This window comes from Leopardus geoffroyi, chromosome C1, assembly GCF_018350155.1.
Source record: "Leopardus geoffroyi isolate Oge1 chromosome C1, O.geoffroyi_Oge1_pat1.0, whole genome shotgun sequence".
NCBI lineage: Eukaryota > Metazoa > Chordata > Mammalia > Carnivora > Felidae > Leopardus > Leopardus geoffroyi.
In genome coordinates, this window is record NC_059328.1 from 154251007 (window position 1) to 154275311 (window position 24305).

At 37.4% G+C, this 24305-nt stretch overlaps 1 long non-coding RNA gene across 3 annotated transcripts in view; it reads left to right on the plus strand.

Moving 5' to 3' along the window:
* The first annotated feature begins 439 nt into the window (after positions 1 to 439).
* The window catches only part of LOC123599007, a 38562-nt gene continuing 14696 nt past the window's right edge, over positions 440 to 24305 (plus strand). For 2 of the 3 annotated variants that reach the window (XR_006712928.1, XR_006712927.1), the window contains exons 1-4: positions 440 to 594; positions 3209 to 3258; positions 5278 to 5416; positions 7455 to 7531. This is a non-coding gene — a long non-coding RNA (uncharacterized LOC123599007). Of the gene's footprint in view, positions 595 to 3208; positions 3259 to 5277; positions 5417 to 7454; positions 7646 to 24305 lie in introns of those variants that run through there. The other variant, XR_006712926.1, reaches the window with a different exon arrangement.

The following is a 24305-nucleotide window of genomic DNA, read 5'->3' on the forward strand; positions in this document are numbered from 1 at the left end:
TTCTATTTTAGACATCTTGTTTATATCTGTGTTGATTAAGCCCTGGATGTCATTTCTGTTTTCTCTTGGAGTAAATTTGTTCATTTTGTCACTTTGGAGAAAGAAAAAAAATTAATAACATAAAAAATGAAAATTAAAAACAAAAACAAAAAAAATCAAATAAAGTAAGATAGGTCCTAGGTGTGTTTTTCTCTGCTTGTTGAAAGAAGCTTGATAGAATAGAGAAAAAAGGGGAAGAAAAGGGAAAAAAAGGTAAGAAAAACTTTAAAAATTAAAAAAAAATACGTAATAAAATAGAATAAAATGAAATAAAGAAAATGAAATCGAACAAAAAATTGAAAATAAAATAAAAATAAAATTTTCTCTTTTCTCAAAGAGAATGAAGAAGAATGAGGAAGAGAATTAAGGAAGAGAGAATGAGGAAGAGAGAAGTAAAGAAAAAAAGAAAAAAAGAAAACAATTCAAGGGAAAACAGAAGCAAAGAAAATGAACAAATAAATGAACCAGCAAACAGAATGAAAGCTGAATGTAGTTACATCCATTTGCCCCTAGAATTGAAACTGTGAAGACTTTTATAGTCTGTACACTAAGCAGGTAGAGTGACTTGTGCTGGTCTTCTAGGGGATGTGCTTGGAGGACACAGTTGGGCAGGGCTTAGTGTAACAGCTCTGTTCTCCACTAGGTGGCACTGCTTAGTTTACTTGAGTGGATCAATGTGGTACATGGGAGAGGTGGAAATGGCTTCATCCAACTCCCTAGTCTCTGGCACAGGAACTTCCTGCTCTCACCAATCCACGATCAAGTACCCCTCCTTTGTCTCAGGCCTCTGTCCACTCCTTGCTTCTACCCTGTCCATATCAAATCTATCTGTCTGCCAGGTGGCACCTCCCTCCAGAGTTTGTCTCAGATCGGGTTGTGTTTTAAAAACCCATGCTTCAGAGACCCCCTGTGGCTTGGACTTGCCCTGACTTTCTGGGGGAGGGTCTTGTTGAGCAATGCCTGGGTGCCTGCTTGCCCCAGAAAACATTCATGCAATTGTGTAGTGGCAGAGGTTCAGAGATTATGGCAAGTCACAACACACAGCCTGTGCCAGGTTTCACTGCACTCTGGCATCTTTGTCCCAATACCAGCAAACGTGGCTGCTCTCCAGGGTCTGCTGGGACCTTTGCCTGTGGAGAGGCCATATTGCCTCTACCAAATTTCACTCCAAACAGGGAACCACTTCTCCCCATGTGGTACACAGTCCCCTCAGACCCTGCTGCCTGCTCTTGGGGATTCACCCTATTTCCTCACCAGAGCACCACCAGGCACTGAGCTCCAAAACTTCAGACTCTGTGCTCCACAGTTTATAGAATCCTGGTGGCATTGAAACTCTTTCCTTTTTCCTATAAATGGTTTTGTGGAACAGATTTCTTTTTCAGTCCCCTGTGAGTGCTTACACTCATTCTCTTTCTCTCCAGCTACTTTTGGGGGAGTGCTTTTCTTGCACAATCCTGATGCACTGCACTCTCCGGCATTCTTTTTCTCTGTCCTCTCTCTGCAAAAACAGTTCCCTAGCCTCTGCGGCTTTTCTCTCCTTTAGTTCACCTCTCCATACCGCGTACCTGCTGAGTTCTGTGGCCCAAGTTATGTGGATTGTTGTGTTAATTCTCATATCAATTTCTTAGGTGTTCAAAATGGTTTCATGCTGATCTAGCTGTGCTTCAGGGACAAGACAAGCTCAGGGTCTGCAGGATTCTCTGTCATCTTAACTCCTTTCCTCAACAGTTCTTAATAATTGACAGTATTCAGATTATTTTCAAGTTTCAGTTATCTGCATGACATGTTCCTTCACCTTCTTCAAGTCATTGTTCAATTATAGGCAATGCTGACCACTGTATTTAGGTTTCAGCCTAATTCTTTCACCATTCTCATTCCAAATCTCCTTAACTGCCTTATTTTGGTTTTTGTTTATCAATAGCATTTGTCACTTTCTCAAATGCTGTTATTTTCTTATGTTTGTTCATTGTTACATTGCTTAGCTGATACACAGCTCTCAATCCTGCTGGCCTCACCTATGATTCTGGCTTTGGCAGTGGCTGCTGGTTCCCTGTGGGCTTTTGTTTTTAAGTTTTTATTTATTTATTTTTGAGAGAGAGAGCACAGGGGAGGGGTAGAGAGAGAGGGAGAGAGAAAGAATCCCAAGTAGGCTCTGCACTGATAGCACAGAGCCCAGTGTGGGGTTCGATCTCATGAACTGCCTGCAGACTTTGATCAGTTTCATGTAGTTGCAGCCTGACTCAGGGATGAAATGCCTTACCTCAGACTTCCATCCTAAATTACCGTCTTAGGGCTTCTCTGACAGTGCAGACTTCCTTTGGCAACTTGCTGGATTCAAAATTAGTGTAACCTGAATGTGGGGGAACTTGATCCTGCAGGGCTATCCTTGGCCAGGGAGTTGGGCATTTAGTTCCCTAAGGCAAATGTTCCTGTATGCCTTTTACAAAGTTTCTCATAGGTATAGAATAAGAGAGTGGTGGCCAACTTACTGCATCCATTAATTGATTCCTCACCCACACTTCTTTTATTCCTCTTGTCCCTAATTTTGTCCACTCAGATAATACTCCTAAATTATCCACTTACACTTACAAGAAGTCTTGATCGCGGACTTTACTTTATGAAGAATTCAGGCAAATGATTTTTTTTTCTTCTTCTACCACTTCAGTTGCCCAAAGGTAGCCGATACATCCAAGCATCCAGAAGATTATCTGGCACCTGACAGGGTCCCAACAAATATGTACTGAATTGGGAATTAAACGTAATTTGGCTCTCTCTAAATGAGGTCAGGATTAGGAAGCTGTGATTTCAGTGCCAAAGTGCAACTATCAAAACAATGCATTACCTAATAGTCATTGAACTAGACCATAGGGGAGTTCCAACATGTATGACAATAGATGGCCTGTGTTTATGAGGCATACTGCTTGGGATGTGTGTACTTCCTATATGTGTAAATTTGGAAGATTCTTAAACCTTTCTGTGTTGTGATTTCCTCATTTCTAAAATGGCGATAACAATTATCTCTAGTTCAAAGGATTGTGAGGATTAAATGAGTTGATATATATAGGACATACATGCCATGCAGTAACATGTTTGAATATATACAACATACATGTTTTCAATTATTATTATTGTTGTTGTTCTTGTTGTTCTTGATTTCCACCACACATAGTATGAAGACCCAGTATCAAATTAAAATAAGTGGACAGTCCCAGACTTCAGGTAAATCTAACCAAAGTTTTCCTTCCATTTTCTTGTATTTTGCTTGTTTTTAGTTACAATTACCATTTACTCTAATAACATTTAGGCCACATAGAAATATATAAAAGTCCACAATATGTTCCATTGCCACAGCCCTGCTGAAGTTTCATTTTATTCAAGTATAACTTTATTTGTTTGCTAATAATATCAGCCCAATTTATAAATGAATTAACCAATTCATGATAAATATTATCATTAGAATAAATACTATATGCTAGTCTATCCTTGGGTCCCCATGCAAGGTTCAGACAACTTGTTTTGCTACCATGAAGCTTGTGGACAAAACATCAAACTAAATCTCAGAATCCTGAAATGTTGTCATTTATGGAACAGAGCTTGCCATGCCTACCCTATCATGTTTGAAGGAGAATTAAATGTCATAATGTTTATGAAAGAGCCTGAACATGCTCTGGCATGTACTTGAAGATCAATAGCACTAATTGGAATGAATGCTAATTTGAATAGCACTAATTGACATCCCATCCATACCCCATACTTCTCTGAACTTGTTGCTGTGATTTTCTTAAAAAAAAAATTCAAATGCAAAGTTTTAACCCTACAAATGTCTCATTAGTACTTGTTGAACAGAACTCACTTTCACGAAAATAAACGTTCCAGAGATGAGCATTAGAGATTGAAACCTTTTCATTAACCATTAACAGAACCAGTTCCGGAGTTATTTCAGCTGCATTTCAATTTGTCATTTAATTTAGTAAGTCACTATGAGAACTACTAAAAAGCAACCTAATCCGAGTTCTTTAAATTCTTTTAACTTGGCGTTATATGCTGAGCAAATGGGTTTATTAAGAAAGCTGCTTGTGAGTCATGATACCTTGAGTCAGATGCTAACCGGTGATTTACAAAGTTTTAACTTATGATACATGCTAAATGTGATTTTTAGGGTAATAGAGATAAGAAAATGAATGGAACACTAGCCTTTGCATTAAAAAATTAATCTCTCACTGGATGACCTTGACTTAATCTTTAATTTTTAAGCCTATAAAATATGTGGTTATGGGAATGTAGAAGGAGATAGTAACAAAAATCTCCAATTGTTTTTTTTTTTTTTTTTTTTGGTAAAAAAACTCTACAAGGAAGGTCTTGTATACATACAAGACATTATTACTTTAGCAGTTAGGAACCTCAAGTGAGATTCCCACTAACAGTGTACTTGCACAACTATGAAGGAGGAAAGAGGACAGTTTAGTTTCACTGTAGGCAGCTACCAACAGTCTTTTTCTAGTGTAAGGTGACTTACGAATATCATTATATACCCAGCTTAGCACTTTTACTGCCTTTAGGTTAAGTGCCATAAACTCATGGGACCTGTAACCTCACATGTAATAAAATTTTTAAAAGATGAGAAAAACACGATTTGCAATTATTCAGCCCTCTAATACGAATTTATTTACAATCACTTTGACTCCTGAAATGAGTTATTCCTAATCACAGGTGAGATAATTTAGCATAATCAGATTGTATCTTTTTACATCAGTGCTGATGAAGTGTCTAGGGCAGAGCAGGTACCAAATTAAATTTGGTAATAAATTCCAGTGACTTCATTTATGGGGAAATGAGTATCTCTAAAGTAAACCAAAATACTGGAAGAAAACACATAACCTTTTTCAAAGGGGTTCCTGAAGTTTGAAACAAACTAGCGTTTGACTTGAAATAATGCTGAATAATTACTGAAAAGATTTGTGTCTGTATAAATTCTTCAAAACTATGATCCTAGAATCTAATTATCCCTTACTGCAACCTTAAGAATGTATTTAGATGGTTTATGGCTAGAGTGTTAAAATCTAAATGACCCCAAATCCCAGAAACAGAGATGAAAGTACTGTATTAAGTCTAAACTGTTTGGGATTATCATTTTTCAAAGGTGTTTCCTGCCCGGTTTTAAATGCCAGGTGCCAAAAATGATAAGCAAACAATTCTGTCAATAGACCACTTATGTTCCTTACTCTGTTCTTCTCAAAGTGACAAAGCGCCTTGATTCCAGCAGTGATTCCCCAGTCTGCTTTCGCTTTGGGTTTCCATTGTGACCATTAACTGCTGAAACTGAGCCCAGAGCCCATGATCACAAGATCTGAACGTCGTTGCGAGGGATCCTAAAGAGGTAAATTAACTCATTCCTCTGCCTCTAGGAAGGGCAAACTGTGCCCAAATATTTCCAGAGGAATAATTTTGCATCCTAACGAGAGTGAAAGACTAAGTAGTGGGAATTTTCTTCAGAAACACGTTTGCATACTTTTGGACTATTTCTATGCTAATGCCATTGAACACCAAGTACATGTTCTAAAGTGCTCATGGGTGGTGCCTCCCCACACAGCCAGATTAGCGCATGACTCGGATTAGGCATCTTGCTCTCACAGATTCATTACTTCGCCTGAGAAAATTCCTTTTATGGATTAAACAACCCCTTGGAATATAACCGTTTTTATACATCTTATTTTACATGACTAAATGTTTCTACTCTCAGTATTTTTCCATCTCTCCCCTCAGCCTCCCTCTCCATTCTTTCCTTCCACCTTTTTAATGTGGTCCTCTCTCTCCCTGGCCTGCTCTCTACCCTCCACCCTGGCTAATGACACCACGAAGCTTGAAGTTTAGCTCACTACCTTGGCACCGTCTTTTCCCTGACCTTTTCTATTCTGTTGGATGCCAAATTCTGTAAGTAATGTTTTAAAAATGACTCCTGAATCAGTTCCTCTTTTCTATTCTGTTGTTGCTATCCCACTTCAGGCTTTTATTATGTTTTGTTTGGGTATAAATTAATTCCCCTACTCTTCTTGCTTTGGTTTTTCTCCAGCTGCCAAGTATATCGTATGCACTGCTGTCACAGTGGTCAGCATGAAGCATAGCTTGGACTTAATCTTGTGTTGAAAACTTCAGTGCTTCCACATTATCTGCCGAGGCATCAAACCCTTTGGCCTGCCTCTTATACCCCTGTTCCAGCCCCACCCCCCACTGCTAACACTCATCATATGACCCAGAATACTGACCTCCTAGTATTACCATTCACTTTTTCCCTTTCACATGAGTGATAGTCTTCCTAAACTATGTAAAATTTCCTGAACACGCTCTAAGTTTTCTTACATATTTTTTTAAATGTTTATTTTATTATTTTAGAGAGAGAATAAGAAAAAAAAAAAAACACAAGCAGGGGAGGGGCAGAGAGAGGGAGACACGGAATCCGAAGCAGGCTCCAGGCTCTGAGCTGTCAGCACAGAGCCTGATGCAGGGCTTGAACTCACGAACTATGAGATCATGATCTGAGCCAAAGTCAGATGCCTAATCAACTGCGCCACCCATGTACCCCTTACATATTTTTTTCTAAGTCCATGTTTTTGTGATCTTGTTTCCTTCATCTAAAATTTTATTCTTCCAGTATTTATGTATTGAAATTGGACTCCTCCTTCAATTTCTAATAAACCAAACAAAAAACCAATTAAACAGTAACAGCAGCTACACTCTATTATGCTCTCCTAACTTGTCAGGACTATATTGAACATCTTGAATACATGGTCCCTGATCCTCACCCAAACATTTACTAGGAAGATATTATTATAACCATTTCACAGGTAAAGAAACTGCCATACAGAAATGTTAGTTGACTTTTATCCTAGGCTGCAGAATTAATAAGTGGGATGTTGGCACATCTTAATAGTTACTAATATAATACTCTTTCCACCTTTTTTTCTTTTTTTTTTTATTTTAATTTTTTTTTTCAACGTTTATTTATTTTTGGGACAGAGAGAGACAGAGCATGAACGGGGGAGGGGCAGAGAGAGAGGGAGACACAGAATCGGAAACAGGCTCCAGGCTCTGAGCCATCAGCCCAGAGCCCGACGTGGGGCTCGAACTCACGAAACGCGAGATCGTGACCTGGCTGAAGTCGGACTCTCAACCGACTGCGCCACCCAGGCGCCCCTCCACCTTTTTTTCTTTAGCAGAACCCTAATTTTTATTTTTTGGAAGGGGGATAACAGTGTGACCAGCTAAAACAAAAAGAACACAAAAACTACATATCTTAATCTCGCTGAAAACAAGGGGTGAGCCCTTTTGACATACTTCTAGCCAAGGAGACCTAAGTGGTGGTTTTGGCAACATTTTCTTATCTCTTCCATATCTCTTTCTTCTTCCTTCTCCTTTAGGAAGCAAGAGCTGAGATGCCTAGTGAAGCAGGAATCATCCTGGAACTGTCAGGATGGGAGTTGGAACACTAAGGAAGGTAGAGGAAAAAGGCGACAGAGCCTGGGGTGTTGACAGTACTGAGAGCTGCTGCACTGTCACCTGTCCAGAAATGCTTGTTGGGTAAAAAGACTAAAGTTTAATTTGGTTAACTCACGTTGGGCTTTCTGTTGCTTATACCTAAGCCCAGTTTCCAACTGGTGCATGAGGTGTGCATGAAACTTCTTTGGATTCCATCATCACTGCCCCCTTCATGATGCCAATTAAACCTTACCTGAATCCCCATCTCAAAAATAAGATTTTCTTCCTTGTGTATGGCCGTTAAATTCTGAACTACTTTTAAGGCCTTTATTAATTCTCTTCTTCTTTGGAATTTTGTATTGTAAATTCCTCGAGAATACCGTCTATAACTTCCTTCCCTATTCATAAAAAAACACTGAATGAATGTTTACTGGGTTGGATTAAAATCCATAAAATTCACCATATAGTTTTCTGTTACCGGAGTTCCTATGAATTAGTTTTAATCTTCTTTAAATTTGATATGGACATAAATGCAATCCAAGGCACAATGATTTGACCTCCCATTGCTTCTGTCAGGAACCAAATCCCTCAGCTTTTCCTGAGGTTCTGTTTATTGCCTCAGACGTACATAGAAACAAGGCCACTTCTGCCTGGTTCTTCTGCGAGGCCTCCTCATTATCCCCCTGAGCTGCCGCCTCTGATGCTGCTGATACTGCCACTCTGCCCATTCCAGACTTGGGGGAGGCAATGCTGCATTCACTACCTTTTCAGTCCAGACCGAGCCACAGATCTTTTTCTAAGTACTCCTTGCACAACTGAGACCAGGATATGCCTTTTTAAAAAAGCAGTGAAAGAGTAGGGATGATGCAATGGAAGGAAAACACATAGAATCTTTACAACTATTCTAGGTCCAGGGCCACCGACTTACAGCTTTATCTTCTCAGCTGCCACATGACCAGGCAGTTCACCCCCACCACCAGAATTTCCACATAGACTCCCAGCCCTAAATATTTATTTCCTCACCCCATCATAAGGCCTCCTTCCCTTAGGCTTCATTTCTTTATTTCCTGTGGTTGAGAATGACAATTAAGGGACACCCAGGCTTCCCCCCTAGTAAACCTATGGCCCTGACTAGTCTATTACTCCAAGTGAGTTATTCTGATATTTACAGAAATTTTGTTATGTAAATACAAAACCTGATTATAGTCCAAGTATAGTGTATAGATTACATTTGGGATGTGGTACATCATAATTAGTTTCCAGTTTGAATGAATGTGAATGAATTTTTTAAATAATACTTTAACATTGTCATTATTAATTTTGTCAATTGCTGGTAACTGGGATAGTGTCACTAACTTTCACAATTAACAATTTAACTTAAAAAATTTTTTTGAGTTTGTTTTGAGAGAGAGAGAGAGTACAAATGGGGCAGGGGATGAGAGAGAGAGAGAGAGAATCTCAAGCAGGCTCCACACTGTCAGCACACAGCCCGACACGGGGCTTGAATTCATGAACTGTGAGATCATGACCTGAGCTGAAACCATGAGTCGGATGCTTAAAACGACTGAGCCATCCAGGCACCCCAACAATTTGAAATTTTAAATGTGGTGGTGAAGTCTCAATTTCAAATGGTTTGAAGAGCAAGGAAGTGAGTATACATAAAATTTTAAGATGTTTTGTGGAGAAGGAAATAAGTAGGACTGGGGTTGGAACTTGAGGGAGTGTTAGGGACCAAGTTTATGCTAAATAAAGAAATAAGAAAGAAGAGGAGAGAAGAAAGGAAGAGAAGTGAAATGAAAGGGAGAAAGGAGAAGAGGAGAAAGAGGAAGAAGAAGCAAGAGATGGAGCTTTCCAGTGGAAAATGTTAATTACACTGTAATGCTTTTTGATGCTTTATTATCAACTTCAAACTGAGATAGCCTTTGATAACATATTCTGATTTTAAACTACTCTAGTAGAAAGTTGTAAAACATTATTATTTTAAATCTTTTAAAAAATGGAACACTCCAAATTGTGCTCCATGAGACGGAAGCTAATGCAACAAGTAGTTGCAGAACTATTTGGCCTTGGAATTCAGTCATTAGGAGAGAGCTGCCGACTCAACTCTGCCTGAGCAGCAAGAATGAAGTGAGTTTGCTCCGCTCTTCTCTGACCTCCAGCACAGAAGGCAGGCTGTCTGTAGCCTTTGTGAAACTTAAGGAAGTTTTCCCTTTGAGGGCAAGACCCCCATTTGCAATTTGATTCTTTCTGGAATCCTAAGCTAATAGAGTAGCCACTAACAAGAAAGCAAGTAATGAAAGAGAAATTAAGGAGTGCATTTTAATGATGATTTTTATAGATGAATTCCCAATCATTGTTGGTTGGCATTAGACTTTCCTGGCTGACTGAATGATTGATGTGATAAACACTTTACATTCTTTCAAATTCTAGAATATTTTATATTTTTGGACATAAGTTCTTTCAACTTGAGTGATTCTTGAACATTTAATTCACATTTTTTGAGGTCTTTGGAATAATCTGGTTATCATGAAGAATATAATTGATTTGCAAGGTTAAATTGAAGTCATGTGAGCAACATCTTGGTAGTCTTATATGCAATGTACAAACAGTGTTCATGGATAAAAAGAAAAAGCTCAACAGATGTGTCTTTGAAGGGAAACTATTTAGGAATTCAGATGGAATATGAAGTTGGTAGCCTCAGTATATTTCAAAGGAATATATCCATTTTGCCCTTGAAAGGAACTATCTTCTCTCTTCCTCTGTGTTTTCTTGTTTGATGCTAGCAGAAAGCGTCTGGATTATAAAGCCTGCTTGTTCCTCCCAGAGTAACTGCTACTGCCTCCTGCTAGTCTTTCATTTAGTGGAAGAGGGGGGTCAAATGAATCTTGATTAATAGATCCTCATTCCTCTCCTTCTCACCTCTTTCAAGCTGTGCTGTCATAAAATTAATGTTAAGCTGGTATCTATTCTATCTTAAATAGCTCAGATCTAATGAGATGAAATTTAGTGGGTTAAAAGCAAATACTGTTTCCCCCGTCAGATATCCCAAATACTACTATAAAATACACAGTAAATATAGGAGGCATATATTAATAGTTATTAATAGAAATGTTTTTATTTTTGACACTTTTGATATTTTTTCTAAAATAAACAGCCATGTCTTTTTTTTTTTTTTTTAAGATTTTATTTTTTAAGTAATCTCTACACCCAGCGTGGGCTCAAACATACAACCCTGAGATCAAGAGTCTTAAGCTCTACTGACTGAGCCAGCCTGGTGCTCCAGCAGCCATATCTTTATAACAAAACTTTAAACATTATTTAAACTGATTTTGAAAGTTCATGGTAGGTAAAGTATCTCCCCCAAATTCCCTCCTCTCTATGTAATTCTGTGAATAGTGGCCTCTGATCTTTGCCAGTGTGTTCTACTGAATCAATTCCATGACTATTCTATCATTCAGCAACTAGCCAGGAAAACAGAAGCCACTCTAAATCCTTCAAATACAGGGAATTGATCACCCAGGTGATGGAAAACAGAGGCTAAACAAGGGTTTGTTAAGGCAACCTAGAGAAGTTCTAATCACTCTCAGTTGGAAAGGACAACATATGAATATGTGGTTGCCTAAAACCAGAAGCTGGACTCAGGATGAGTCCCCATGATGAGGGGGCCAGTGATTTCTGGGGGCAAGGCCTGGGGCATGCTACCAAGAGCTGGAGCCATGGGGGAGCCATGGGCACTGTCAAAAGATTCCTTAAGACACAAGAAAAGAAAAAATACCCTCACTTTCTTCCTGTAAGGAAAATTGTTAGGATAACAAAATATTGCTTATGTCTTTCAAAGACTTCTCTGTTTTGAATCTGAGGACAGGAATCAACCATGAGCTAAACTGAATTTTGTTCAATAGCAACAATCTGCGAGGTCAGAGTCAATAAATAGAAAGACTGGTTCATAATATTTATTGATGGGGTAAACAAGGTTGTCTTTTTATCCTTTCTTTTACATTCTAATGTAAAATCCAGTGATATTATGCAGATTCTGAAAAACTTTTATTTATATCCTCCCTTTTGTCAATCTGTAATATAGAGGAGATAAAGTTAAAAATAGCTGTATTTATTTATATTTCCTGTGTGCAAAACTCTGACATGTATTAATGTTTTCAATTCTCAAAAACAACCTGATGGGGTAAGTAGAATGATTAACCCATTTTATGGAAGAGGAAATTGAAGCACAGAGAGATTAGCTAATAGGCACATTCTTATATACAGATGACACAGTTGTCTGTTAGGGTATTAGAAGTGGCCTTTGTAATCGGTTATGCTGTGTGATTATTGCCACAAAAAAGGTCCTCAGATAAACTCTTGTGAAGTGGAACACTTTTCTTGTAGACATTGTGCACATGCCAGCACCTTATAGCAAGCACCATCTTCTTTTACTGATACCTCTACAGTGGACTCCAGACTCATCTTATCACTCCCATTCTTATCCTCTTCAGTCTGTATTCTGCAGGGCAGCCAGAATAACCTCTTAAAAACACAACTCTTCTTCTCAAGGCCTTCTAGTGGTTGTCCATTGTTAGTTAAGCCCAACATTACTCAAAAATACTGTACCATGTGTTTTATTGGACGGGCTTATATATTACTCAGTATGTTTGAAGTGCTGTTGGTTTCCCGGTGTTACTGGGCAGTCATTTACCTACCCATCTGCACTTGAAAGGACATTGTCTTTATCTCTGTCATACTCAGAGGCCATGGGCAAGCTCTGTAAATGAGTCAGAAAAATCATCCTGAAATTATCCTTACCTTCCGCCTATGAGAAGAGCATTGATCCTTGGGCAGCAGAGTTCCAGAGAGTCTGGAGACTTGAATGTTAGACTCAACTAATCCCTAGAGACCCCCTGAGGGCTTGTGAGTTGCCTGGAGCTTCTGGCAAAGTGACAACCATTTTGTAATGTCTCTCAATGGTGCTATTTGTTTTGGCCTTTCCTGGGTAAATTTGGTGAGCAGCCAGGGCAACAAAGGGTACTCCTCAGACTAGAGTTGGAAGAGGCAGCTAGGGTGAATCTCTAAGTAGTAGAGGGATGTAGGACAAAGGAAACTGGCTAAGGAATAGGTGAGCTAAGATTCTCAACGTACTTGCTTATATTTGAACAAACAGCCAAAGCTAAAAGAATGCTACAATGGGCCTTCACATGCTGGGAGAAAAACTTGGTCTCCTGGGTGCTCTACATTTCATCCTTTGTGGCAATGAACGATGCCAGGATTTCAACCTCAGTGCTGCTCTTGACTAGCAAAGTATCTTAGGTGTTTCATATTGTGTGATTAATGAATAAGAGACGGTATGAAAAGCTTGACACCATCTTTGGCCTGTCTAGTTGCATTCATATTTCTGAGAAATAAGAAAGAAGATTACATGGTATTTAAATTAAAAAAAAAAATTAACATTTACTCACTTTTGAGAGACAGAAAGAGACAGAACGTGAGTGTTGGAGGGCCAGAGAGAGGGAGACACAGAATCCCAAGCAGGCTCCAGGCTCTGAGCTGTCAGCACAGAGCCCAACACAGGGCTCAAACCCAAGAACCGCGATATCATGACCTGAACCGAAGTTGGATGCTTAATGGACTGAGCCATCCAGGCGCCCCTACTTGGTATTTAAATATAAAGAGTATTGAACTGGATGATAAATAAAGGGCTGACAAAATATCTTTGGCAAAAATTTTACTCTTATAGACTAGTTGCAGCTGTTCAGAATTACTAGAATAACTCAATAAAAAGTTTTTGTTTTTGATTTTCATTGCTTCATGAAGTTGGCAAAGATGGGTTGTGCATGATGACTGCAACTAGAATAATGTTATTACTAGTTGTCATATTTTAACATAAATAAATGGACATAATTCTTTCCAAGACTTCACTGCTTATGATATATTAAGTCCTATGGGTTCTATAAAATAACTTTGAAACCTCTTCTGTTGCTTCAGACTTTATGCAGCCAAAATAATTACTGAAGACATTTCAGTCTGCAGTTTTTTCAATTCAGAGGTCATTCACGCTGACTTTTCTTGCTTTGACTTCATGCAAGACATCATTAATCAAGTGTACTATTAAAATGTTAACTCTCCCTTTAAATACCTCATAATGTACATGTGTATTTAACTATATATTTTTAAATCTGAATCAATGAAAACTACCTCTTGAGTGAAGAAAAAACTCACTTGTTTTATTGCACCTTGCATTGAAAGACATCACAATCTAGTACCTTGTAAATAGTTTTCCCTCTTAAATCATTCCCTGGAAAATAAGATTGTCTCACTCTTTCCATAAAGCTAAAGTTGTCGAGGTCAAATTTTGTAAATGATACAAAAGAGTTTCCTCCATGAATAATCACAAGCTCATGTTATTGGAAGGGTCTTCAAGAAATGACACAGTTCATCCTGAAGCCAGATTTGCCCACTACATACTGACAGTTATTCTATTATTCAGATGCCCTGAGACAGACTATCCCTACCTTCTTGCTATGGTAGCCTGCTTCATATTAAATCATCCTTTTTTATTGTTGTTTGTTCTACGAAGATTTATCTGATGCCTATTGTTTTAAGTGGGTTTTTTTTTATTCAAGTTAGTTAACATAAAATGTTATATTAGTTTCAGGTACACAATATAGTAATTCAACACTTCCATATGTCACCTGGTGCTTCTCATGACAAGTGCACGCCTTAATCCCCATCACCTATTTAACCCATCCCACACACACCTCCCCTCTGGTAATCATCAGATTGTTCTCCATAATTAAGAGTCTGTTTCTTGGTTTTTCTGTCTCTCTCACTCTTATTTATTTTTTTTTTGCCTTTGCTTGTTTGTTTCCTTTTTTAATTCCACATATGAGTGAAATTGTATGGTATTTGTCTTACTTTAACTGACTTATTTTGCTTAAAATTATACCCTGTAAGCTGTATCCATGTCATTGCAAATGACAAGATTTCATTCTTTTGTATGGCTAAATAGTATTCCATTATCTATCTATCTATATCTATATCTATATCTATCTATCTATCTATCTATCTATCTATATATATATACTGCATCTTCTGTACCCATTCATGAGTCGATGGACATTTGGGCTGCTTCCATATCTTAGATATTGCAAATAAATCTCCTATAAACATCAGGGTGCATGTATCCCTTTGAATTGGTATTCTTGTATTCTTTGGGTAAATATCCAGCAAGTGTAATTGTGGATCGTAATGTAGTTCTTTTTTTACCTTTTTGAGGAAACTCCACACTGTTGTCCACAGTGGCTACATCAGTTTACATTCCCACTAATAGTGCAAGAGAGTTCCCCTTTCTCCACATTCTCACTAACACCTGTTGTTTCTTATGTTGTTGATTTTAGCCATTCTGACTGATAGGTATGAGGTGATAGTGCATTGTAGTTTTGATTTGCATCTCCCTGATGATTAGTGATGATGAGCATCTTTTCATGTGTTTGTTGGCCATCTGGATGTCTTCTTTGGAGAAATGGCCGTTCATGTTCTGCCCATTTTTAAAAATGTTTTTAATGTTTATTTTTGAGAAAGAGAGAGACAGAGACAGAGACAGAGACAGAGCATGAGTGGGGGAGGAGCAGAGAGAGAGGGAGACACAGAATCTGAAGCAAGCTCCAGGCTCTGAAGTGTCAGCACAGAACCCGATGCGGGGCTCAAACTCACCAGCCGTGAGATCATGACCTGAGCCAAAGTCGTACACTTAACCGACTGAGCCACCCAGGCGCCCCTCTTCTGCCCATTTTTTAATTGGATGATTTATTTTTTGGGTGTTGAGTTTTATAAGTTCTTTATATATTTTGGATATTAATCCTTTATCAGATATGTCATTTGGAAATATCTGGTGTTGATATGAGAACACAACTTTTTTTCCAGTAAAAGTACTCAATTTCTTAAATTAGCTCCGTAAGTGTCTACGTTCTTTCCAGTGTATTAAGGCAAGTTTGCATTTGAAGTATGAGGATCCTGAAATTGAAGTCAAATGTGCTCAACAGTCAATGAAGCACTTTCTAAACTAAAGGCTTTCCTTACAACTGTGACAATAAAGTAGTGACTAAATATTTGAAATGATAGTGAGGTTATAACAATAAATGTAAATCTCAAACACAAATAATTACCACATTAATGTTTGCATTTACAGGAGACAAATATGAAATTCTTGTATTTTTGTTTAATGTTCAGTATGTTCATGTGAGTAGATGTTCCTTTTTTTTATTAAGGGTTTTGGTGTGTGAATATAAATTTTGAATTTCTATATGTAATATAAGTACCAAAAAGCCTGCCTCAGCTAGTGGTACTCGTTGTGAAATATCTTGCTTAATCCGTTAATGAACACTAAGTGAAATAAAAGCTATTTTTAACCATAAAACATCATTTATTTAGCAAATATGAGTTGTGTTCCAGGATCAGACCATCTACTAGGTGGAGGAAGCATAGCTTGTGATTTTCAATATAAACAACCATACTGTAAAATTTTCTTTATGGGCTAGAGTGGGTGTACTGGGAAATCAATAAAAATTATGTAAGCCAACATATTTTAAGAAATTTTGCTATTTTCTTTGATTATATTGGCTATATTGTTTTAAAATGTGTCATTATAAAAATAGAATATTCTTTTGACAATAATCTCAAAAATATAGACAAGAAGAAAAAAAGAAGGATACTTCAATATAAATATAGTATTTTGGTTTGTTTCCTTCCAGAGTTTTTATATAGTTTTAAAATGTTTATGATGTATTTATATTCATAATTGACAAAAATTGGAAAAAGTAAAATTAAAGTGAATTTATTCAGCATAAAAATGTATCATTAATATGATTTTGATTTATCTGAAAATATATTTGTAACATGAAAAAACTTTGAGGATATAATATTCCATGAAAAATTCAAAATACAAAATTTTATATACATATTTATATTTAAATGTTACATCATAAACTTGGAAAACCAAAAGCCAATTGTTTGCAATGGCTTTTGGAAGTGATCGTATTTCTGAAACGTGGTTACAAAAAATAATCCATAGCGTTTGGGAGCAAAGATACAAGTCAAAAGATTGTATTCAGGCTGCTTTTTAAGATAAATTAAGTCCTTCCTTTGTTCTTGGCATTTTATACTAAACATATACACACTCCTAATTTTTTATTCTTAATATGAAAATTAGGCACATCACCAAAGAAAATATACACTGTAAAAAATTAGTAGGGAATAATTTTATTTCTAAAGTTTTCAGCTAGTACTGAGGTACAAATTTTGGTAAATCTGGAATATTCAGTTTTGCCTAATTCAGGGTATTGCCTAATTAATGTTTAGGCATTGCCTAATTAAATGTTTCTATGGCATGGGTTCTTAGGTTGAATTCTCCAGAAGTGACCCTGAGATAAAAATTCCTGTATAAACATTCAGGATTTATTAAGGAATTGCTCTCAGGAGAAGCAGGTAAGGGAGTGGAGGAAGCAATATTGAAAAGGGGGAAGAAAATGAGCAAGAGAGAAATTTCAAGTGATTTCTGAGCCTCAGACTGATTCCACTGGGTACTCAGGAACATAAATTACATCTCAGACATGTCCCACCTTGAGGCAAAGTCTGGGCTATCAAACTCCCACACAAGTCAGTACTTGGCTATGGGTTTTTTCCAGGAATATAGTGCCTCTTAAGCACTTACGGTTCTCTGTGCAAAGAACAGGAGCAGAAGGGGCTCTAGCAGCTCAAGGTCAGTCCTCTGAAGGGAGGATCCAAGGGCCTGGGTGGTCCCCAGGGGTGTTTGCTACCCATGCCTGGTCACAGATCTTCATTTAAGTTGGGGAATGTGATTCTCCATTTTTTGCTAGGCCAAAGTGTGATAAGGGTTCAACTGTGAGGCAGAGTTTACAAGTCCCAGGATACATTTAGAGCTTGGGCACTTTCATGGAAGCTGTGATTGGAAGTTAGAGTGGAGAGTGGTGATAGGAAGCCCTTAGGTGTATGTGATAAGGAGTAGAAAAAAGAGGATGATAGATGGTTTTTGAAAATTTGAAGCATAGGAAGGAGAGGAAAAACGTAAAATAATTATAAGATATGTGGAGCATATTCATTAAGGGAGGATGTTTAGATCAGGTAAACTGCCATTGCCCAGACTCCAGAGGAATGTTGGTCAGAAAATTCTCAGCTTGCATCTGGAGCTGCCAGAACATTTTCCATGTGAGTGCAGAGAACTTGAATTAGGCCCCAGGCTGGAAAGGAGCCTGGCTCTCCGGAGGCTCAGAAAATCTGTAGAGTAAAACTTGGGGGAGGCCTGAGGTGATGGTTTGCCTAGCAAAAAAGGACAGTGACCCTGAGTCAAGGCCAAAGGTGGGAACAGCTGCCTTTGGGGGCAATACAAGTGAAACCATCCAAGAACAGACTGTTTAATTAAGGCTTTAAACCTGGGCCAAGTTAACTGAGGAATGTGTGATTGTATATTTGCAAATTACCTCAGAACTAAATAATTTGTATTCTGAAATTTTCTCACACTATAACAGAGATTTAGATCCTTCTCAAATGTTTCAGTCTATGGCTCTGTGTATGTTAATGCATCCTGAGGATGCTGTGTTTCTGGGGACAGCACAAGACTGGGTATAGCTGGGAAGAAAAAGTGGGAAAAACAAAAGACCGTGATGGTCTCTGTGTGATCTTGAGGGCACCTGTCCTGCTTTGTGAATACCCAGAAACATATTCAAAGCAAGTGTTGGAGGGAACCCATTGAGGAGAGACTTCTATTTGTGCCTTATTTTGAGCACCCCATTTGGAAGCTCTGTGTCTTTTAGTTGATTTGAATATGGGCAAACTGTTTATATTAAAAAATTTCACAGCAGATAATAATTGTAAGTCTTCAACATAGAGGATAAGCTGACTTAGTCTGTATTCTAGTGAACTATTTTTTTTAACATTAAAAAAGAGACACTAGAGAGCTAAGAAAGGAGAATATTTGATGATGGTATTTTCACTTCTACTTCATTTCTGCACCCAAGAAAATAAGTATCATTAATAAGTATCATTTGAATTCCTAAGAGCTATCTTCATTGTCTTATACTATTCTTTAAATTGGATACACATGTTTCCTCAAGGATAACATTTTTCTCACAAGGACCAGAAGATTATAAGCTTACACATTTTTTTTTTTAATGCTCAAAAAGTAGTTCAGAAGGTTCAAGCTATACAATTTCTTCTCTGTGGGCCTGAAAGGATATTTTTGATTAGATTCACTCCTTCTTCTCCCCTCCTCTCCACTCCAAGAGTGTTTTGTTCTTTTTTAAGATTTTTTTTCAATTTTTTTTAACATATCATTTTATTTTTTGAGAGAGAGAGAGACAGAGCACGAACAGGAGAGGGGCAGAGAGAGAGGGAGACACAGAATCCAAAGCAGGCTCTGAGCTGTCATATGTGTGGCTTGAACCCATGAACACGAGATCATGACCTGAGCCAAAGTCAGGTGTTCAACTGACTGAGCCACCCAGGTGCCCCATTTTTAAGATATTTTCATTGTGGACAATGTCAAACACATACAAAAGGAGAGATTAGGATAATAAAGGCCCATGTCACCATCACCCATTTATACAAAAATTATCACATTTGGACAATCTTGTTTCACTTACACCTTCATCTACTTCCAATTTTACCTGACAGATTATTTTGAAAGCAAATCTCAGATATTATTTCACCCATAAATACTTTAGTGTGTATCTGTAAAAAAAAGAAGTACATTACAAACTGAAGAATCTTCAGATTCTGTTAATCAGTTTTCTTCTCTGTCTTTCCTCCTCCTCCCTTTCATTCCCTCCTTCTCTCCCTGAGGTTTTCATTTTTACAGTTTGTTGAAGAAACTGAGTCCTTTGCTCTGTAGAATTTTCCATAGTCTGAATGTTGCCAGTTGCATTCCAATGATATCATTTAATAGGTTTCTCTGTCTTTTTCTTTCCTAAAAATTATAAGTTAGATTTAGAGGCTTGATAATTCAGGTTCGCTTATATTTTTATTTTTTATTTTTTGACTACTAGGTAGGTGGGAATGTGGTTTTCCATTGCTGATCAACAATATCAGGTTATCTCTTTTTGTAATGTTAGCACTATTGATGATCACTGCTTGCATTTATTCATTAATTAGAGGTCATAAAATGGTGATATTTTAATTCTATCATTCCCTTTTCATTTATTATTTGAAATACTGTAATAAAGAGAAACTTTCTCCCACCGATTCTTTGGTTATCCAGTAATACAGGTTGTAAAGGAAAGACTACAAAAGTGCTCGATTTCCTCCTTGCTTATTAGTTTTCAAATAATACATTCATTCTTTCCAGTACTCCAAAGATGATAAATGAGTTTTTGTGTGTTTTTTTATTGAACACAAACAGGATTTATTTAATTACTTATTTATTTATTTTTTTAATATTTTTGTTTGTTTCAAGTTTTTATTTAAATTCTAGTTAGTTAACATATAGTGTAATATTGGTTTCAGGAGTAGAATTCAGTGATTCATCACTTACATATAACACCCAGTGCTCATCATATGTGCCCTTCTTTTAAAATTTTTTTTTTTTCAACGTTTATTTATTTTTGGGACAGAGAGAGACAGAGCATGAATGGGGGAGGGGCAGAGAGAGAGGGAGACACAGAATCGGAAACAGGCTCCAGGCTCTGAGTCATCAGCCCAGAGCCTGACGCGGGGCTCGAACTCCCGGACCGCGAGATCGTGACCTGGCTGAAGTCGGACGCTTAACCGACTGCGCCACCCAGGCGCCCCTATGTGCCCTTCTTAATACCCATCACCCATTTAACCCATTGCCCTGCCCACCTCTGCCTCCAACAACCCTTACTTTGTTTTCTATAGTTAAGAGGCTGTTATGGTTTGCCTTCCCTCTTTTTCTTTCTCTCCCTTCCCCTATGTTCATCGGTTTTGTTTATTAAATTTCACATGAGTGAAATCATATGGTATTTGTCTTTCTCTGACTGACTGACTTTGCTTAGCATAATACACTCTAGCTCCATCCACGTCATTGCAAATAGCAGGATTTCATTCTTTTTTATGGAGAGTAATATTCCATATATATATAATACACACACACACACACACACACACACACACACACCACATCTTCTTTATTCATCAGTCAGTGGACACTTCGGCTCTTTCCCTAATTTGGCTGTTGTCAATAATGCTGCTATAAACATTGGGGTGCGTGTGTCCCTTCGAGTCAGTATTTTTGTATCCAGTATTTTGGGTAAATACCTAGTGGTACAGTTGCTGGATCTTGGGTAGTTCTTAAAGTTAAAAAGTTTTTAACTTTTTGAGGAACCTCCATACTGTTTTCCATAGTGGCTGCATGAGTTTCCATCAACAGTGCAAGAGAGTTCCCCTTTCTCCACATCCTTGCAAATATCTGTTGTTTTCTGTGTTATTAATTTTAGCCATCCAGACAGGTGTGAGGTGGTATCACATTGTAGTTTTGATTTGTGTTTCCTTGATGATGAGTGCTGTTGAGCATCTTTTCCTGTGTCTGTTAGCCATCTGATTGTCTTCTTTGGAAAAATGTCTGTTCATGTCTTCTCATTTTTTAACTGGATTATTTGGGGTTTGGGGGTGTTGCATTTGATAAGTTCTTTATAGATTTTGGATGCTAACCATTTATCAGATATGTCATTTGCAAATATCTTCTCCCATTCTGTAGTTTGCCTTTTAGTTTTGTTGATTGTTTCCTTTGCTGTGAAGAAGATTTTTATCTTTATGAAGTCCCAATAATTCATTTTTGCTTATGTTTCCCCTGTCTAAGGCAATGTGTCTAGGATGAAGTTGCTATGGCTACGGTCAAAGAGGTTGCTGCCTGTTTTCTCCTCCAGGATTTTGGTGGTTTTCTGCCTCACATTTAGGTCTTTCATACATTTTGAATTTATTTTTGTGTATGGTATAAAAAAAGTGGTCCAGTTTCATTCTTCTGCATGTTCCTGTCCAGTTTTCCCAATACCATTTGTTGAAGAAACTTTTTTTCCAGTGGGTATTCTTTCCTGATTCATCAAAAATTAGTTGATGACATAGTTGTGGGTCCATTTCTTGGTTTTCAATTCTGTTTCATTAATCTATATTTCTGTTTTTGTGCCAGCACCATACTGTTTTTATGACTACAGCTTTGTAATCTCGCTTGAAATCTGGAATTGTGATGCCTCCAGCTTTGCTTTGCTTTTTCAAGATTGCTTTGACTATTTGGGGTCTTTTGTGGTCCCATACAAATTTTCAATTGTTTGTTCTAGCTCTATGAAAAATGCTGTTGGTGTTTTGATAGAGATTGCATTTAAATGTGTAGATTGCTTTGGGTAGTATAGACATTTTAACAATATTTGTCCTTTCAGACTATGAGCATGGAATGTTTTCCCATTTCTTTGTGCCCTCTTCAATTTTTTTCATAAGTGTTCTATAGTTTTTAGAGTACAGCTCTTTCACCTCTTTAGTTAGGTTTATTCATAGGCATCTTATAGTTTTTGTTGCAATTGTAAAATGGATCAGTCAATTCCTTGATTTCTCTTTCTGCTGCTTCATTATTGCTGTACAGAAATGCAACAGAATTCTGTACATTGATTTTGTATCCTATGACTTTGTTGAATTCCTGTTATCAGTTCTAGAAATATTTTGGTGGAGCCTTTCAGGTTTTCTACATAGAGTATAATGTCATCTGAGAATAGTGAAAGTTTGATTTTTTCCTTGCTGATTTGGATGCCTTTTCTTTTCTTTTCTTTTCTTTTCTTTTCTTTTCTTTTCTTTTCTTTTCTTTTCTTTTCTTTTCTTTTCTTTTCTTTTCTTTCTTTCTTTCTTTCTTTCTTTCTTTCTTTCTTTCTTTTGTCTGAATGCTGAGGCTAGGACTTTTAGTACTATGTTAAATAACAATGGTGAGAATGGACATTCCTGACTGTAGAGGGAAAGCTCTCAGTTTTTCCCCATTAAGGAGGATATTAGCTGTGGGTCTTTCATATATGGCCTTTATAATGTTGAGGTATGTTCCCTCTACCCCTACTTTTTTGAGGATTTTTATCAACAAAACGTGCTGTATTTTGTCAGATGCTTTTTCTGCATCTATTGAGAGAATCATATGGTTCTTATCCTTTCTTTTATTTTAAGCCACTCCTATTATTATCCTGATTGATGCTCATGTTGTCCCATCTTTGACCAAAGGAAAAAAAAAAAAAAAACCTCTTCAAGTTGACTTCCAAGTTCTTTTGATGGTTCTGTTACTTTGTTTTCTGTTATCAAATGATGCTCCATTCTTAGCTTGCACATTTATGTTCCACTTCTGCATTGAGACATTTTTCCAAGGAGCCCTTATTCCTTTTAGTGGGAATGGTATATGGAGACTACAGTTTTATATTGCTGTGCTCAATATGTTATGTATTGGTCATTACTTCTAGGTCTTTACAATGGACAGAGCCAGGAAATAAGTTTTAAATTCTTTTAAGATAAAATACTTTCAAATTGAAGCATATATTTTTAATTCAATTTTAGGACCACAGGAATTTTACAAAATGTTTTTGATATTATAATGTCCAAAATCCTGATTCTTATGAATGTCATTATAACTGCTTACTTGTCTTGAGTCACAATATCCACGTAGTAACCTTGGAATAACAATGCCCATAGCTGCCACAAAAATAATCAATAGGATTATATAAAAATGTAGGGCTAAAAAATATTTTTGGTCTGTAAAGTACATCTTTGTAAAGTACATCTTTCTAGGGATGTACAGTCAAAATACTGTGTTCTAAAGTCATTTAGAAGAGATCCTCTCTGCGGCACCTGGGTGGCTCAGTCTATTAAGTGTCCAGCTTGGCTCAGGTCATGGTCTCTTGGTTTGTGAGTTGGAGCCTGTGCTGTCTGCATAGAGCCTGCTTCAGATCCTCTGTCCCCATCTCTCTCTGCCCCTCTTGCTCTCTCTCCCTCTCAAAAATAAATAAACATTTAAAACTAAAAGAGCTACTCTCTGATGGCTAGTTTGTTTAAAGAGTAATATTCAGTGTTAATGTGTGGCAAATAGACCTTCACAAAAACTTGTGAAATTTTGAATTAGTATAGCTCATGTAGGTGTTAGATTTGTGGCAACAAACAGGTGCCTTAAATGTGTTTATGCTCTTCCATTTTTTAATTCTATTCCTAGGAATTTATCATAAGAATATAATGAAGTATGGCATAAATAGTCACATTAAGAATGTTCATTGATGTTATTTATGATAAAAATAAGAAATATCTTAAAAACAGACCAACAGGAGAATTATTATGGAACATATATAAAGCGGAATATTATGCAGCAGTTAAAAATCATATCTACCATGAAAACTTTTAATCTCAAGTGAAAATGCTCATAATATTACATATAAAAAAATTCAACACCAAACTTTATAAAGGAAAGCCTATTTCTCTGACATCAAAACTTCCCTGTCACCAAATGTGTGGTTTCCCCCCCATCCTCCCCTCCCCCAACCAATTCTCTGATGCCTGCTGGATGTGCTACAATTCAATTCAATCCTGACACTATCTACCTGGAGATGGCATCAGATCTCCCAAATTAAGGGCTCAGTCCCCACACACTGCCCCCGCTTCAGATGCCAGTCACACGTCCAGAGCTCTCATATTGCTAACTGACCAGTTATAGATCAAGGGTTCCCATAATCCCCTCCTCAGATTAGATAACTTGCTAGAATAGCTCCCAGATGTCAGGAACAGTTTACTCACTAATAATGGTTTATTACAAAAGATAGAACTCAGGA